Raw genomic sequence first — 18475 nt, 5'->3', positions numbered from 1 at the left:
TTTATGAAAGGAAATACCTTGTTTCTTTGCAAGAAGTTTAGGACATTGGGGTTTCCAATGACCTTTTTCATTGCAGTGGAAACATTTTCCTTTAAGTGTAGCATCACCAGAAGAAGCAGCCTTTTTCATGACTTTTGTTCGCTTCTTGGTGTTCTTCCACTTCTTCTTCGATTTGGGCTTTGAAGCAGAGGCGACATTTGCTTCAGGTTTCATCGTCCCATTACCATTACCAGTGTAACACCCTAACTAACTTAGGCGTATTACGTGATTTTTAAACGTACTGTGCAGCTCGTTGCTAATCAACGAGGTTTATGGAAAAACGTGATTAATTAAAATTTTGCTTTTTAATTAAATTTATAAACCACATTACAAAAGACTCGGGATCCCGATTATAAAATCATTTACAAAAAGTTTCAACTGTTTAACTGTTACATAAAATAAAAGTCGTCTAACGACCAGTTACAAAAAAACTCAGCCTTGCTGTCCCGAGGATCGTACGCTCCAGGCCTAACCGCCCCGACATGTACAATCTCATAAGCTCGCTCACGGTCCATCAGCTATAGCCTTGCCTTTACCTACACATGAACATAAGCGTCGGTCGACGTACTCGATAAGAAAAGCATAATAATATCATACATAATACTAACTGCCGTGTCCAACACGATACTGAGTCCCGCTACTGCCATGTCCAACATGGTACTGAGCCACTACTGCCATGTCCAACATGGTACTGAGTTCTGAACGTTCATAGGGACGGTACTATTGACACGTAACAACCCGATCTGGTCGAGCCGGTCATACTCCGGCTGCTGGTCATACTCCAGCCTGTACCGACGTGTTACTATATCCTCCTGATCGGTCGAACCGGTCATACTCCGGCTGCTGGTCATACTCCAGCCTGTACCGACGGGATACGTCAATAGCACGGAACCACCAACCAAGTGTCAGCCTGATCGGTCAAACCGGTCATACTCCGGCTGCTGGTCATACTCCAGCCTGTACCAACGTGACAGGGTTGGATGGTTCGAAGCCAACATACAACTAATGTAATCTAACAGGCTTCCTACATGCTCTCTAAACATGTAATCTACATATGCATACTGTTACACTAATCTTACCTGGATTCCGATTTCAGGTGTGCCGGTCAATCTGACTGGAACTGAAGCTGAGCGGCGGATTACTGGCTCCTAAACCATAAAAATCACAACGCTATAAGTGACACGCTAAATCACTTCCCGGGGACTAAAACTAGGAACTAAAAGTTTCCCTATCGATAAAAAGCATGGCAATACCCCCTAAAACATAAAAACGAGGAAAACTAGGGTCCCTGAATTTTCCCCAACCGGTAGACCGGTTGCCCAACCGGAATTCCGGTTCTGGAAAATTCAGAACCCTCATCCGGAATTCCGGATGCACAACCGGAATTCCGGTTCCTCGCAGGCAGCAAACCAAATTTTTCATAACTCGACCAATTCAACCCCAATTGGTTCCAAACTTTCCAGACCTGTTCTAAACTATCCCTAGAACATATCCAAGGCATCAAAACCACCCAGAAACCTCAAACATGAAAAATGCCATTGGAGTTCAAGCTTTGAGTTCTAAACTCAAACTTGAGCAAAAACACCTAAACATGCATTTCACTAGCTTAATTCTACTTAATCAAGCTTATCTAAGCCTCTGAAAAACAATTAAAAACAACAGCAACATCACAGAACAGATTCACAATAATTTCACCAAAAATCACATTTTTGCATAGAAAACTCAAAGCTTTGAACAACACAACTAGCATGCTTCAAACAACTCAAATAACATCAATTAAACATGCTTTAAGCCTCAGAAATCAACAACCAAACACAGCAATAAAAACAGCCACAAAAGCATGCATTTTACTCATCTTTTCACCATTTTTCTCAAGAAAACAAAAGAGGAAAATTAAGAAACACCTACCACAAACAAGAGATCCAAAGTGATGATGAATTTAGCTAGAAATTGATGGAAAAATCCAGCCCTTTGAATCCCATGCACCAGCCGAAAATAGAGAGAGAATGAGAGAAAATTCTCTTTTACAAAGTTTTTTTCTAAATTTTTACTAAGTGTGAAATGAGAGAAAATAAAAGAATAAAGTCACTTAAACTAATTTATTTCAGCCACTAAAATAATCAAATAACATTTATTTTCCATTTCCTAAATTCACAAAAGACAAAATACTAATGGGGCAAAAAGACCAATTTGCCCCTTCACCTTAAAACCACATAAATCATACTAAAGGGGTATTTTTGGGAAATTCTAAATTCCCGGCCATTCCTGACATTCCCAATGTCTAAAACCCGTCCCCAAACTACTAACATACTAAGTTGTGATTTCTACTGAGCCAAACGCCGAGTTCCAAAATACCGGGCACCGGAAATGCAAAATATGAAAAACTACTGATAACATAATCATGCATTTCTGAATTCCATAAATAACAGTAATAAATTATTTAAATAGCTATAAATAATTTCATAATTAAACATAAACAACTGCTAATTTCCAAATTAACTAAGCGGGCTTTACAACTATTCCCCCCTTAAAAGGATTTCGTCCCCGAAATCTAACCTGAATAACTCTGGATATTGAGCTCTCATATCTGACTCTAGCTCCCAGGTGGCTTCTTCCACCTTACTGTTTCTCCAGAGAACCTTGACCAAAGCTATGGTCTTATTCCGAAGGACTTTATCCTTTCTATCCAGGATCTACACTGGTTGTTCCTCATATGACATGTCTGGCTGAAGCTGAAGACTCTCATAACTGAGTATATGAGAGGGGTCTGAAACGTATTTTCTCAACATTGAGACATGGAATACGTTGTGCACTGCTGATAAGGCTGGAGGCAATGCTAACCGATATGCCACTTGACCTATCTTCTCGAGAATCTCGAAAGGTCCTGTAAATCTAGGGCATAACTTGCCTCTTTTCCCGAAACGTTTAATCCCCTTCATCGGAGATACCCGTAAAAATACATGTTCCCCTACTTGGAACTCAACATCTCTGCGCTTCGGATCTGCGTAACTCTTCTGTCTGCTTTGTGAGGCAAGCATTCTAGCTTTTATCTTCTCTATCGCCTCATTGGTCCGCTGTACTGACTCAGGACCTAAGTATTTCCTCTCCCCTGTCTCATCCCAGTGGATAGGGGATCTGCATTTCCTACCATACAACAGTTCATAGGGAGCCATCCCTATCGTACTCTGATAACTGTTGTTGTAAGAGAATTCTATCAACGGTAGATACTTACTCCATGAGCCTTCAAAGTCCATAACACAGGCTCTCAACATATCCTCCAATATCTGAATTGTCCTTTCGGACTGACCATCTGTCTGAGGATGGAATGCTGTACTGAATTTCAGCTTTGTACCCATTGCCCGTTGCAAACTTTGCCAAAATTTGGAGGTGAATTTCGGATCCCTGTCCGAAACTATAGACTTCGGTACCCCGTGAAGTCTCACTATCTCTCTGGCAGAAAATGAGCAGATTTCGTAAATCGGTCCACCACTACCCAGATGGAATCAAATAAACCCGTGGTCCTAGGTAACCTGACCACAAAATCCATCGTAATATCCTCCCATTTCCATTCTGGTAGGGTTAGAGGCTGCAACAACCCTGCTGGTCTCTGATGTTCAGCCTTAATCTGCTGACACGTGAGGCATCTCGATACGAATTCTACTAAATTCTTCTTCATACCGCTCCACCAGAAGTACGGTTTCAAATCTTGGTACATTTTGGTGGTGCCGGGATGCAGAGAATACGGGGTAGAATGAGCCTCCTCAAAGATCTCATTTCTCAGTTCCACACTGTTCGGAGCACAAACCCTGGCTTTATACAAAAGCATCCCACTATCTGACACTGAAAAGTCCTTGGCTTGACCAGCCAACACCTCATCTCGGATTTTCACTAATTCCGGATCTGTCATCTGAGCGACTTTTATTCTTGCTAATAGATCAGATTGCAGCGTCAAGTTGTGAAGCTGACCTACCACAAACTCAATGCTGGATCTAACCATATCCTCAGCTAGCTGGGGTGAGATCTGAACCATGTTAGCTACTTGCCCGGGACCCTTTCTGCTCAGGGCATCGGCCACCACATTGGCTTTTTCGGGATGATAGAGGATCTCACAATCGTAATCCTTCACTAATTCCAACCAACGCCTTTGTCTCATGTTCAAATCTTTCTGAGTAAAGAAATACTTGAGACTTTTATGGTCGGTATAGATCTCACACTTCTCCCCGTAAAGGTAATGCCGCCAAATCTTCAGTGCAAAAACCCTTTGCGGCCAATTCTAAATCATGAGTCGGGTATCGCTGTTCATAATCCTTTAACTGACGGGAGGCATAAGCGATAACCCGATCGGCTTGCATCAATACACACCCCAAACCCTGTTTGGATGCGTCACAGTAGACTACGAACTTCTCCTTGTCCGAAGGCAAAGCTAGTACGGAGCGGTAATCAACCTCCGTTTCGGCTCACGAAAACTAGCTTCGCATTTATCTGACCAGATAAACCGCTGATTCTTCTTTGTAAGCTCGGTTAGGGGCATTGAGATTTTGGAGAACCCCTCCACGAACCTACGGTAGTACCCAGCTAATCCCAAGAAGCTTCTGATCTCTGTCACTGTCTTCGGTCTCGGCCAATCCCTGACGGATTCAATCTTCCCGGGATCCACCTTGATCCCATCTTTACTCACAATGTGCCCTAGGAAAGACACCTGAGACAACCAGAACTCACATTTCTTGAACTTGGCGTAGAGCTTATGTTCTCGAAGTCGTTGCAGTACCATCTGAAGATGTAACTCATGCTCCTCTTCTGATTGAGAGTACACGAGGATGTCGTCGATAAACACAATCACACAGATATCAAGGAAATCCTTGAATACTCTATTCATCAGGTGCATGAATGCTGCAGGAGCATTGGTTAGTCCGAATGACATAACCAGAAACTCGTAATGTCCATACCTAGTGCGGAAAGCCGTCTTTGGAATGTCCTCCTCTCGGATTCTCAACTGATGATAACCCGAACGGAGATCAATCTTCGAAAAGACCGTCTTCCCCTGAAGCTGATTGAACAAGTCATCGATCCTAGGTAATGGATATTTATTCTTCACCGTCAGCTTGTTCAATTCTCTGTAGTCGATGCACATCCTCATAGATCCATCCTTCTTCTTGACGAACAAAACCGGGGCTCCCCAGGGTGACACACTGGGCCGAATGAACCCTATGTCAAGCAACCCTTGGAGCTGAATCTTTAATTCCTTAAGTTCAGCTGGAGCCATCCTATACGGGGCTTTGGAAACCGGTTCCACCCCTGGTGCCAAGTCAATCACAAAATCAATCTCCTGCTGAGGTAGTAACCCTGGAAGTTCTTCGGGAAAAACGTCCAGAAACTCCCGAACCACTCTGATGTCCTCTGGCCGAATGGTGTCTGGCCGAGTGGTGTCCACCACCACGGCCAGAAACCCTAAGCACCCGCCGTGCAACAATTCTCTCGCTGACATAGCCGAGATCACCGGGATCCGAGATCCCTGAACTGAACCCACAAATACAAACGGTTCTTCACTTTCCGGTTGGAAGACCACCATCTTCCTTTTACAGTCAATGCTCGCCGAATATTTAGATAGGAAATCCATTCCTAAAATAATATCAAATTCGACTAAGCTCAACTCTATCAGATCAGCGCTTAACTCTCTACCATCTATCCTGATTGGCATAGACCTAATCCACCTATTGGAGATAACCAATTCTCCGCCAGGTAACAGGGTTCCAAACCCTGATTCATATCTATCGTAGGGTCTACCCATTTTACTAAAGACTCTGGCCGCCACATAAGAATGTGTAGCCCCAGAATCAAACAGTACTGAATATAGCGAGTTGTTAATAGAAAGCTGACCTGTGACTACTGATGGGTGGCATCCGCATCGGCTGCGTGATAGCGAACACCCCAGGCTGGAGTGGGTATCGCCGGAGCTCGCGGTGCCTCCGGGTCGGAGCCGGGGACATTCCCTCTTGAAGTGTCCGGGCATGCCACAGTGAAAGCATCCCTGACCTTTACACTCACCACGATGGTGCCTCTTGCAGCTAGGGCACTCGGGATAGGAGAATCGGGTCTCAGTACCACCAGGACGACTCCTCGTTCAGTTCCCCCGGAACCTCTTGTTCTGACTCGAGCCGCCGGAAGCAGTGGGTGCCCTCTTCCTCTGATCAATGGCCGAACCACTACTCCCCCTGCTATATCCTGATGCAGGAGGGGTAGGAGCTCCGCCACTCACCGGAGTACTGGCTGATTCTGACATACACCCCACTGCGCCCTCAGCTCGCAGTGCCTTCTCCACCATCTGAGCATAGGTGGTGCTGTCGTCGGTGGTGATCATCAGGTCATGCCTGATCTTGGGATTCAACCCGTCCAAGTACTTCTCCTTCTTGCTGAAGTCGGTCGGCACAATTCCCGAGGCTAACCTCGCCAACCGATCAAACTGAGTAGTATACTCAGTGACGCTCATGTTCTCCCGCTGGGTCAGGTGAACGAACTCTTTCCTCTTGGCGCTTCTAACTTCCTCGTTGTAGTATTTCGCATTAAAGAGTTCCTGGAACCTTTCCCAGGTCATGGTGGTGACGTCATGGATCTGAGACACCATGTCCCACCATACCAGGGCGTCCTCCTGGAACTGAAACGTGGCGCACACCACTCTGTCGTTACCGGTGACACCCATGAAATTCAGTATCTTGGTGATCACCGTCAGCCACTGCTCGGCTTTCATCACGTCCGGACCTCCCAGGAATACCGGAGGTGCTTGCTTCCGGAACCGCTCATACAGAGGTTCCAATCTATGGGCCGCCACCACTATCTCGGCCTGGGCAGCAGGGGCAGGTGCCACTGGAACTACGGTCACTGGAACTGCAGGAACACCCTGCTGTCTCAACCTCTGAATCTCGAGGTCTTGCTCTGCGATCCGGGCTTGCATCTCCGCAAACCGCAACTCCCAATTCGGGGCTCCCTGATCGGCTGGGGGAGCCTGGGCAGCCTGTGGCGGGTTCTCATCACCCCGGCCACGAGCCCTGCCTCGGGGACCTCTACCTCGGCCACTAGCAGGTGGGGGAAACTGAGCTCCCTGTCCTTGATTCGACCCCACGGAGTTGCCCTGACTCCTGGTAGTCCGCCTGGCGTCCATCTGATTAGAACCGCCTGCGAAACCAAGAGTTGGCATATCAGGTCGTATTCAAGGCGAGCTTACTAATGCCGCTTAATTTGGAAATTAGAAACGAAACATGCGCCTATTCTACTATCAGGCTACTAACATGCTTCCTAACAGGCTTTTCTTTTTCATAACTGAATAAAATAAACTACTAAAGCTATAAAGGCTTACTGAACCGTGAACCGAGCTAACTGCTGATGATGATTGTACATGTCGTGACGATCTTCGGAAGACAACCTGGCGGCTCTGATACCAAATTGTAACACCCTAACTAACTTAGGCGTATTACGTGATTTTTAAACGTACTGTGCAGCTCGTTGCTAATCAACGAGGTTTATGGAAAAACGTGATTAATTAAAATTTTGCTTTTTAATTAAATTTATAAACCACATTACAAAAGACTCGGGATCCCGATTATAAAATCATTTACAAAAAGTTTCAACTGTTTAACTGTTACATAAAATAAAAGTCGTCTAACGACCAGTTACAAAAAACTCAGCCTTGCTGTCCCGAGGATCGTACGCTCCAGGCCTAACCGCCCCGACATGTACAATCTCATAAGCTCGCTCACGGGCCCATCGCCTATAGCCTTGCCTTTACCTACACATGAACATAAACCGTGAGTCGACAGACTCAGTAAGAAAAGCATAATAATATCATACATAATTCTAACCGCCGTGTCCAACACGATGCGGAGTCCCGCCATCGCCATGTCCAACATGGTACTGAGCCACTACTGCCATGTCCAACATGGTACTGAGTTCTGAACGTTCATAGGGACGGTACTATTGACACGTAACAACCTGATCGGTCGAACCGGTCATACTCCGGCTGCTGGTCATACTCCAGCCTGTACCGACGTGTTACTATATCCTTCTGATCGGTCGAACCGGTCATACTCCGGCTGCTGGTCATACTCCAGCCTGTACCGACGGGATACGTCAATAGCACGGAACCACCAACCAAGTGTCAGCCTGATCGGTCAAACCGGTCATACTCCGGCTGCTGGTCATACTCCAGCCTGTACCAACGTGACAGGGTTGGATGGTTCGAAGCCAACATACAACTAATGTAATCTAACAGGCTTCCTACATGCTCTCTAAACATGTAATCTACATATGCATACTGTTATACTAATCTTACCTGGATTCCGATTTCGGAGTGTCTTGGCCAACTGACCGGAACCGAAGCCGAGCGACGGACATCGGCTCCTAAACCATAAAAATCACAACGCTATAAGTGACACGCTAAATCACTTCCCGGGGACTAAAACTAGGAACTAAAAGTTTCCCTATCGATAAAAAGCATGGCAATACCCCCTAAAACATAAAAACGAGGAAAACTAGGGTCCCTGAATTTTCCCCAACCGGTAGACCGGTTGCCCAACCGGTAGACCGGTTGCCCAACCAGAATTCCGGTTCTGGAAAATTCAGAACCCTCATCCGGAATTCCGGATGCACAACCGGAATCCCGGTTCCTCCCAGGCAGCAAACCAAATTTTTCATAACTCGACCAATTCAACCCCAATTGGTTCCAAACTTTCCAGACCTGTTCTAAACTATCCCTAGAACATATCCAAGGCATCAAAACCACCCAGAAACCTCAAACATGAAAAATGCCATTGGAGCTCAAGCTTTGAGTTCTAAACTCAAACTTGAGCAAAAACACCTAAACATGCATTTCACTAGCTTAATTCTACTTAATCAAGCTTATCTAAGCCTCTGAAAAACAATTAAAAACAACAGCAACATCACAGAACAGATTCACAATAATTTCACCAAAAATCACATTTTTGCATAGAAAACTCAAAGCTTTGAACAACACAACTAGCATGCTTCAAACAACTCAAATAACATCAATTAAACATGCTTTAAGCCTCAGAAATCAACAACCAAACACAGCAATAAAAACAGCCACAAAAGCATGCATTTTACTCATCTTTTCACCATTTTTCTCAAGAAAACAAAAGAGGAAAATTAAGAAACACCTACCACAAACAAGAGATCCAAAGTGATGATGAATTTAGCTAGAAATTGATGGAAAAACCCAGCCCTTTGAATCCCATGCACCAGCCGAAAATAGAGAGAGAATGAGAGAAAATTCTCTTTTTCAAAGTTTTTTCTAAATTTTTACTAAGTGTGAAATGAGAGAAAAATAAAAGAATAGAGTCACTTAAACTAATTTATTTCAGCCACTAAAATAATCAAATAACATTTATTTTCCATTTCCTAAATTCACAAAAGACAAAATACTAATGGGGCAAAAAGACCAATTTGCCCTTCCACCTTAAAACCACATAAATCATACTAAAGGGGTATTTTTGGGAAATTCTAAATTCCCGGCCATTCCCGACATTCCCAATGTCTAAAACCCGTCCCCAAATTACTAACATACTAAGTTGTGATTTCTACTGAGCCAAACGCCGAGTTCCAAAATACCGGGCACCGGAAATGCAAAATATGAAAAACTACTGATAACATAATCATGCATTTCTGAATTCCATAAATAACAGTAATAAATTATTTAAATAGCTATAAATAATTTCATAATTAACATAAACAACTGCTAATTTCCAAATTAACTAAGCGGGCTTTACAACCAGGATGAGGTTTACTCCCTTTCTTCTTGGGTCCTCCAATCAAATTTTCATAAGTTTGAAGGTCATTGACTAATTCATGAAAGTCAATTTCCTTCTTATTCATGACATAATTTGATGTGTATGGTAGAAATGCTGGAGTCAGGCTGTTCAAGATAAGACTTACTTGAGTAGCACTGTCCATTTCAGCACCATGATCCTGGGTGTAAAGCCCGCTTAGTTAATTTGGAAATTTGCAGTTATTTATGTTAATCAGGAAATTATTTATAGCTATTTAAATAATTTATCATGGATATTTATGGAATTCAGATATGCATAATTATGTCTTCAGCAGTTTTATATTTCGCATTTCCGGTGTCCGGTATTTTGGAACTCGGCGTTTGGCTCAGTAGAAATCACAACTTAGTATGTTAGTATTTTGGGGACGGGTTTAGACATTGGGAATGTCGGGAATGGCCGGGAATTTAGAATGTCCCAAAAATTACCCCTTTAGTATGAATTATGTGATTTTATGGTGGAGGGGCAAAATGGTCTTTTTGCCCCATTAGTGTTTTGTCTTATATGATTTATTAAATGGAAAATGAATAATTAATTATGTGATTATTTGGCTGAAATGGATTTAAAAAGATGGTATATTATGATATTAATTTCTTTTTCCAACACTTAGCCATTTTTTGAAAAGAAATTCCAACACACACACTCACTCAAAGCTCTCTCTTTCTCCCTCATTTCGGCTGAATCTTGGGCTGCTAGGGCAGAGATTTTTCCTCTTCAAAGCTTGTGATTTTCTCCTCCTCTAAGTGTAATTCAAGTCTAGGTTTGATTCCTTTTATTTCCCTTTGTGTTTTATTTAAGAAAAATGATGAAAATGGATGAAATGCATGTGATTGTGAAATGTTTTTGCTGCTGTGATTTTGTTGTTAATTTATGGATTCAAAGCATGATTTTTGATGTTAATTGAGTTGTGTGAAGCATGAGTAGCTAGATTGTTCAAGCTTTTAAATTATATGTGAAAATTGATGATTTTTGTGAGAAAATGCTATGTTTAGTTTCTGTGTTATTGCTGGTTGTTATTGTTAGTTTGCAGAGGTGTTTTAATGCTTAGTTAAGTAGAATTAACTAGGCTAGGGTGCATGCTAGTGGGTTTAACCAAGTTTGAGTTCTTGAACTCAAAGCTTGGTCTTCAATGGTGAAATTTGCTTGTGAGGTTTCTGGGTAGGTTTGAGGCCTTGGAATGGTCATTTGGGACCTATAGAGCAGGTCTGGAAAGTTTGGGATCAATTGGGTTCGAATTGGTCAAGATATGTGAATTTTTGGTTGCTGCCTGCGAGGAACCGGAATTCCGGTTGAGCATCCGGAATTCCGGATGGGGTCCTGAATTTTCCCAGAACCGGAATTCCGGTTGGGCAACCGGTCTGCCGGTTGGGGATTTTTCAGAACCCGAGTTTTCCTCGTTTTTGGGTTTTTAGGGGTATTGCCATGCTTTTTATCGATAGGGAAACTTTTAGTTTCAAGTTTTAGTCCCCGGGAAGTGATTTAGCGTGTCACTTATAGCGTTGTGGTTTTTATGGTTTAGGAGCCGATGTCCGCCGTTCGGCTTCGGTTCTGGTCGGGTTGACCGGCACACCTGAAATCGGAATCCAGGTAAGATTAGTATAACAGTATGCATATGTAGATTACATGTTTAGCGTGCATGTAGGAAGCCTGTTAGATTACATTAGATAAGTATTTAGGCTTCGAACCATCCAACCCTGTCACGTCGGTACAGGCTGGAGTATGACCAGCAGCCGGAGTATGACCGGTTTGACCGATCAGGCTGACACTTGGTTGGTGGTTCCGTGCTATTGACGTATCCCGTCGGTACAGGCTGGAGTATGACCAGCAGCCGGAGTATGACCGGTTCGACCGATCAGGAGGATATAGTAACACGTCGGTACAGGCTGGAGTATGACCAGCAGCCGGAGTATGACCGGTTCGACCGATCAGGTTGTTACGTGTCAATAGTACCGTCCCCTGAACGTTCAAAACTCAGTACCATGTTGGACATGGCAGTAGTGCTCAGTACCATGTTGGACATGGCAGTAGCGGGACTCAGTATCGTGTTGGACACGGCAGTCAGTTTTATGTATGATATTAGTATGCTTTTCTTACTGAGTCTGTCGACTCACAGTTTAGTTTCATGTGTAGGTAAAGGCAAGGCAGTTGCTGATGGACCGTGAGCGAGCTTATGGGATTGTACATGTCGGGGCGGTTAGGCCTGGAGCGTACGATCCTCGGGACAGCACGGCTGAGATTTTGTAACTGTCGTTAGACGACTTTATTTTGATGTAAAAGTTGAACAGTAAAAACGTTTGTAAATATTTTTATAAATCGGGATCCCGAGACTTTTTGTAAAATGGTTTATAAGTTCAATGAAAAAGCAAAATTTTAGTTAATCACGTTTTTCCATAAACCTCGTTGATTAGCAACGAGCTGCACAGTACGTTTAAAAATCACGTAATACGCCTAAGTTAGTTAGGGTGTTACAACTTGGTATCAGAGCCGCCAGGTTGTCTTCCGAAGATCGTCACGACATGTACAATCATCATCAGCAGTTAGCTCGGTTCACGGTTCAGTAAGCCTTTATTGCTTTAGTAGTTTATTTTATTCAGTTATGAAAAAGAAAAGCCTGTTAGGAAGCATGTTAGTAGCCTGATAGTAGAATAGGCGCATGTTTCATTTCTAATTTCCAAATTAAGCGGCATTAGTAAGCTCGCCCTGAATACGACCTGATATGCCAACTCTTGGTTTCGCAGGCGGTTCTAACTAGATGGACGCCAGGCGGACCACGAGGAGTCAGGGCAACTCCGTAGGGTCGAATCAGGGACAGGGAGCTCAGTTTCCCCCACCTGCTAGGGGCCGAGGTAGAGGTCCCCGAGGCAGGGCTCGTGGTCGGGGTGATGAGAACCCGCCACAGGCTGCCCAGGCTCCCCCAGCCGATCAGGGAGCCCCGAACTGGGAGTTACGGTTTGCGGAGATGCAAGCCAGGATCGAAGAACAAGACCTCGAGATTCAGAGGTTGAGACAGCAGGGTGCTCCTGCAGTTCCAGTGCCAGTAGTTCCAGTGGCACCTGCCCCTGCTGCCCAGGCCGAGATAGTGGTGGCGGCCCATAGATTGGAACCATTGTATGAGCGGTTCCGGAAGCAAGCACCTCCGGTATTCCTGGGAGGTCCAGATGTGTCGAAAGCCGAGCAGTGGCTTACGGTGATCACCAGAATCTTGAACTTCATGGGTGTCACCGGCAACGACAGAGTGGTGTGCGCCACATTTCAGTTCCAGGAGGATGCCCTGGTATGGTGGGACATGGTGTCTCAGATTCACGACGTCACCACCATGACTTGGGAGAGGTTCCAGGAACTCTTCAACGCGAAGTACTACAATGAGGCGGTTAGAAGCGCCAAGAGGAAAGAGTTCGTTCACCTGACCCAGCGGGAGAACATGAGTGTCACTGAGTATACTACTCAGTTTGACCGGTTGGCGAGGTTAGCCTCGGGAATTGTGCCGACCGACTTCAGCAGAAAGGAGAAGTATCTGGACGGGTTGAATCCCAAGATCAGGCATGACCTGATGATTACCACTGACGACAGCACCACCTACGCTCAGATGGTGGAGAAGGCACTGCGAGCTGAGGGCGCAGTGGGGTGTATGTCAGATTCAGCCAGTACTCCGGTTGGTGGCGGAGCTCCTACCCCTCCTGCATCAGGATTTAGCAGGGGGAGTAGTGGTTCGGCCATTGATCAGAGGAAGAGGGCACCCACTGCTTCCGGCGGCTCGAGTCAGAACAAGAGGTTCCGGGGGAACCAGAACAGAGGGAGTCGTCCTGGTGGTAATGAGACCCGATTCTCCTACCCCGAGTGCCCTATCTGCAAGAGGCACCATCGGGGAGAGTGCAAGGGGCAGGGATGCTTTCATTGTGGCATGCCCGGGCACTTCAAGAGGGAATGTCCCCAGCTCCGGCCAGAGGCACCGAGAGCTCCAGCGATACCCACTCCAGCCAGGGTATTCGCGATCACGCAGGCTGATGCAGATGCCAGCCCATCAGTTGTTACAGGTCAGATTCTTATTAACGACTCGTTTTATTCAGTGCTGTTTGATTCTGGGGCTACACGTTCTTATGTGGCGGCCAGAGTCTTTAGTAAGTTGGGTAGACCCTTTGATAGATATGAATCAGGGTTTGGAACCCTGTTACCTGGCGGAGAATTGGTTATCTCCAATAGGTGGATTAGGTCTATGCCGATCAGGATAGATGGTAGAGAGTTAAGCGCTGATCTGATAGAGATGAGCTTAGTCGAATTCGATATTATTTTAGGAATGGATTTCCTATCTAAATATTCGGCGAGCATTGATTGCAAGAGGAAGATGGTGGTCTTCCAACCGGAAAGTGAAGAACCGTTCGTGTTTGTGGGTTCGGTTCAGGGATCTCGGATCCCGGTGATCTCGGCTATGTCAGCGAGAGAATTATTGCACGGTGGGTGCTTAGGGTTTCTGGCCGTGGTGGTGGACACCACTCGGCCAGACACCATTCGGCCAGAGGACATCAATGTGGTTCGGGAATTTTTGGACGTTTTTCCCGAAGAACTTCCAGGGTTACCACCTCATCGGGAGATTGACTTCGTGATTGACTTGGCACCAGGGGTGGATCCGGTTTCTAAAGCCCCGTATAGGATGGCTCCAGCTGAACTTAAGGAGTTAAAGATTCAGCTCCAGGGGTTGCTTGACATAGGGTTCATTCGGCCCAGTGTGTCACCTTGGGGAGCCCCGGTTTTGTTCGTGAAGAAGAAGGATGGATCTATGAGGATGTGCATCGACTACAGAGAGTTGAACAAGCTGACGGTGAAGAATAAATATCCATTACCTAGGATCGATGACTTGTTCGATCAGCTTCAGGGGAAGACGGTCTTTTCTAAGATTGATCTCCGTTCGGGTTATCATCAGTTGAGGATCCGAGAGGAGGACATTCCAAAGACGGCTTTCCGCACTAGGTATGGACACTACGAGTTCCTGGTTATGTCATTCGGACTAACCAACGCTCCTGCAGCATTCATGGACCTGATGAATAGAGTGTTCAAGGATTTCCTCGATATCTGTGTAATTGTGTTTATCGACAACATCCTCGTGTACTCTCAGTCAGAAGAGGAGCATGAGTTACATCTTCAGATGGTACTGCAACGACTTCGAGAACATAGACTCTACGCCAAATTCAAGAAATGTGAGTTCTGGTTGTCTCAGGTGTCCTTCCTAGGGCACATAGTGAGTAAAGATGGGATCAAGGTGGATCCCGGGAAGATCGAATCCGTCAGGGATTGGCCGAGACCGAAGACAGTGACAGAGATCAGAAGCTTTTTGGGATTAGCTGGGTATTACCGTAGGTTCGTGGAGGGGTTCTCCAAAATTTCAATGCCCCTAACCGAGCTTACAAAGAAGAATCAGCGATTTATCTGGTCAGATAAATGCGAAGCTAGTTTTCAGGAGCTGAAACAGAGATTGATTACTGCTCCGGTGCTAGCTTTGCCTTCGGACAAGGAGAAGTTCGTGGTCTATTGTGACGCATCCAAACAGGGTTTGGGGTGCGTATTGATGCAAGCCGATCGGGTTATCGCTTATGCCTCCCGTCAGTTAAAGGACTATGAACAGCGATACCCGACTCATGATTTAGAATTGGCCGCAGTGGTTTTTGCACTGAAGATTTGGCGGCATTACTTGTATGGTGAGAAGTGCGAGATCTATACCGACCATAAAAGTCTCAAGTATTTCTTTACTCAGAAAGATTTGAACATGAGACAAAGGCGTTGGTTGGAGTTAGTGAAGGATTATGATTGCGAGATCCTTTACCATCCCGGGAAAGCCAATGTAGTGGCCGATGCCCTGAGCAGGAAGGGTCCCGGGCAAGTGGCTAGCATGGTTCAGATCTCACCTCAGCTAGCAGAGGATATGGTCAGGTCCAGCATTGAGTTTGTGGTAGGTCAGCTTCACAACTTAACGCTGCAATCTGATCTGTTAGAAAGAATAAAGGTTGCTCAGACGACAGATCCGGAGTTAGTGAAGATCCGAGATGAGGTATTGGCTGGTCAAGCCAAAGACTTTTCAGTGTCAGATAGTGGGATGCTTTTGTATAAAGCCAGGGTTTGTGTCCCGAACAGCGTGGACTTGAGGAACGAGATCTTTGAGGAGGCTCATTCTACCCCGTATTCTCTGCATCCCGGCACCACCAAGATGTACCAAGACTTGAAACCGTACTTCTGGTGGAACGGTATGAAGAAGAATTTGGTAGAATTCGTTTCGAGATGCCTCACGTGTCAGCAGATCAAGGCTGAACATCAGAGACCAGCAGGGTTGTTGCAGCCTCTAACCCTACCAGAGTGGAAATGGGAGGATATTACGATGGATTTTGTGGTCGGGTTACCTAGGACCACGGGTATGTATGACTCCATCTGGGTAGTGGTGGATCGATTTACGAAATCTGCTCATTTTCTGCCGGTTAGAACAACGTTTACAGTGGATCAGTTAGCAGAGTTATATGTCAGGGAGATAGTGAGACTTCACGGGGTACCGAAGTCTATAGTTTCGGACAGGGATCCGAAATTCACCTCCAAATTTTGGCAGAGTTTGCAACGGGCAATGGGTACGAAGCTAAAATTCAGTACAGCATTTCATCCTCAGACAGATGGTCAGTCCGAAAGGACAATTCAGATATTGGAGGATATGCTGAGAGCCTGTGTTATGGACTTTGAGGGTTCATGGAATAAATATCTACCGTTAGTGGAGTTCTCGTACAACAACAGTTATCAGAGTACGATAGGGATGGCACCCTATGAACTGTTGTACGGTAGGAAGTGCAGATCCCCTATCCACTGGGATGAGACAGGGGAGAGGAAATACCTAGGTCCGGAGTCAGTTCAGCGGACCAATGAGGCAATAGAAAAGATAAAAGCTAGAATGCTTGCCTCCCAGAGCAGCGAAGAAAGAGTTACGCAGATCCGAAACGTAGAGATGTTGAGTTCCGAGTAGGGGACCATGTGTTTTTGCGAGTATCTCCGATGAAGGGGATTAAACGTTTCGGGAAAAGAGGCAAGTTATGCCCTAGATTTACAGGACCTTTCGAGATTCTCGAGAAGATAGGTCAAGTGGCATATCGGTTAGCATTGCCTCCAGCTTTATCAGCAGTGCACAACGTATTTCATGTCTCAATGTTGAGAAAATACGTTTCAGACCCCTCTCATATACTCAGTTATGAGAGCCTTCAGCTTCAGTCAGATATGTCCTATGAGGAACAGCCAGTGCAGATCCTGGATAGAAAGGATAAAGTCCTTCGGAATAAGACCATAGCGTTGGTCAAGGTTCTCTGGAGAAACAGTAAGGTGGAAGAAGCCACCTGGGAGCTAGAATCAGATATGCGAGCTCAATATCCAGAGTTATTCAGGTTAGATTTCGGGGACGAAATCCTTTTAAGGGGGGGATAGTTGTAAAGCCCGCTTAGTTAATTTGGAAATTTGCAGTTATTTATGTTAATCAGGAAATTATTTATAGCTATTTAAATAATTTATCATGGATATTTATGGAATTCAGATATGCATAATTATGTCTTCAGCAGTTTTATATTTCGCATTTCCGGTGTCCGGTATTTTGGAACTCGGCGTTTGGCTCAGTAGAAATCACAACTTAGTATGTTAGTATTTTGGGGACGGGTTTAGACATTGGGAATGTCGGGAATGGCCGGGAATTTAGAATGTCCCAAAAATTACCCCTTTAGTATGAATTATGTGATTTTATGGTGGAGGGGCAAAATGGTCTTTTTGCCCCATTAGTGTTTTGTCTTATATGATTTATTAAATGGAAAATGAATAATTAATTATGTGATTATTTGGCTGAAATGGATTTAAAAAGATGGTATATTATGATATTAATTTCTTTTTCCAACACTTAGCCATTTTTTGAAAAGAAATTCCAACACACACACTCACTCAAAGCTCTCTCTTTCTCCCTCATTTCGGCTGAATCTTGGGCTGCTAGGGCAGAGATTTTTCCTCTTCAAAGCTTGTGATTTTCTCCTCCTCTAAGTGTAATTCAAGTCTAGGTTTGATTCCTTTTATTTCCCTTTGTGTTTTATTTAAGAAAAATGATGAAAATGGATGAAATGCATGTGATTGTGAAATGTTTTTGCTGCTGTGATTTTGTTGTTAATTTATGGATTCAAAGCATGATTTTTGATGTTAATTGAGTTGTGTGAAGCATGAGTAGCTAGATTGTTCAAGCTTTTAAATTATATGTGAAAATTGATGATTTTTGTGAGAAAATGCTATGTTTAGTTTCTGTGTTATTGCTGGTTGTTATTGTTAGTTTGCAGAGGTGTTTTAATGCTTAGTTAAGTAGAATTAACTAGGCTAGGGTGCATGCTAGTGGGTTTAACCAAGTTTGAGTTCTTGAACTCAAAGCTTGGTCTTCAATGGTGAAATTTGCTTGTGAGGTTTCTGGGTAGGTTTGAGGCCTTGGAATGGTCATTTGGGACCTATAGAGCAGGTCTGGAAAGTTTGGGATCAATTGGGTTCGAATTGGTCAAGATATGTGAATTTTTGGTTGCTGCCTGCGAGGAACCGGAATTCCGGTTGAGCATCCGGAATTC

This window comes from Cannabis sativa, unplaced genomic scaffold, assembly GCF_029168945.1.
Source record: "Cannabis sativa cultivar Pink pepper isolate KNU-18-1 unplaced genomic scaffold, ASM2916894v1 Contig7, whole genome shotgun sequence".
Taxonomy (NCBI): Eukaryota; Viridiplantae; Streptophyta; class Magnoliopsida; order Rosales; family Cannabaceae; genus Cannabis; species Cannabis sativa.
Note: the sequence above shows the minus strand (reverse complement) of the source record.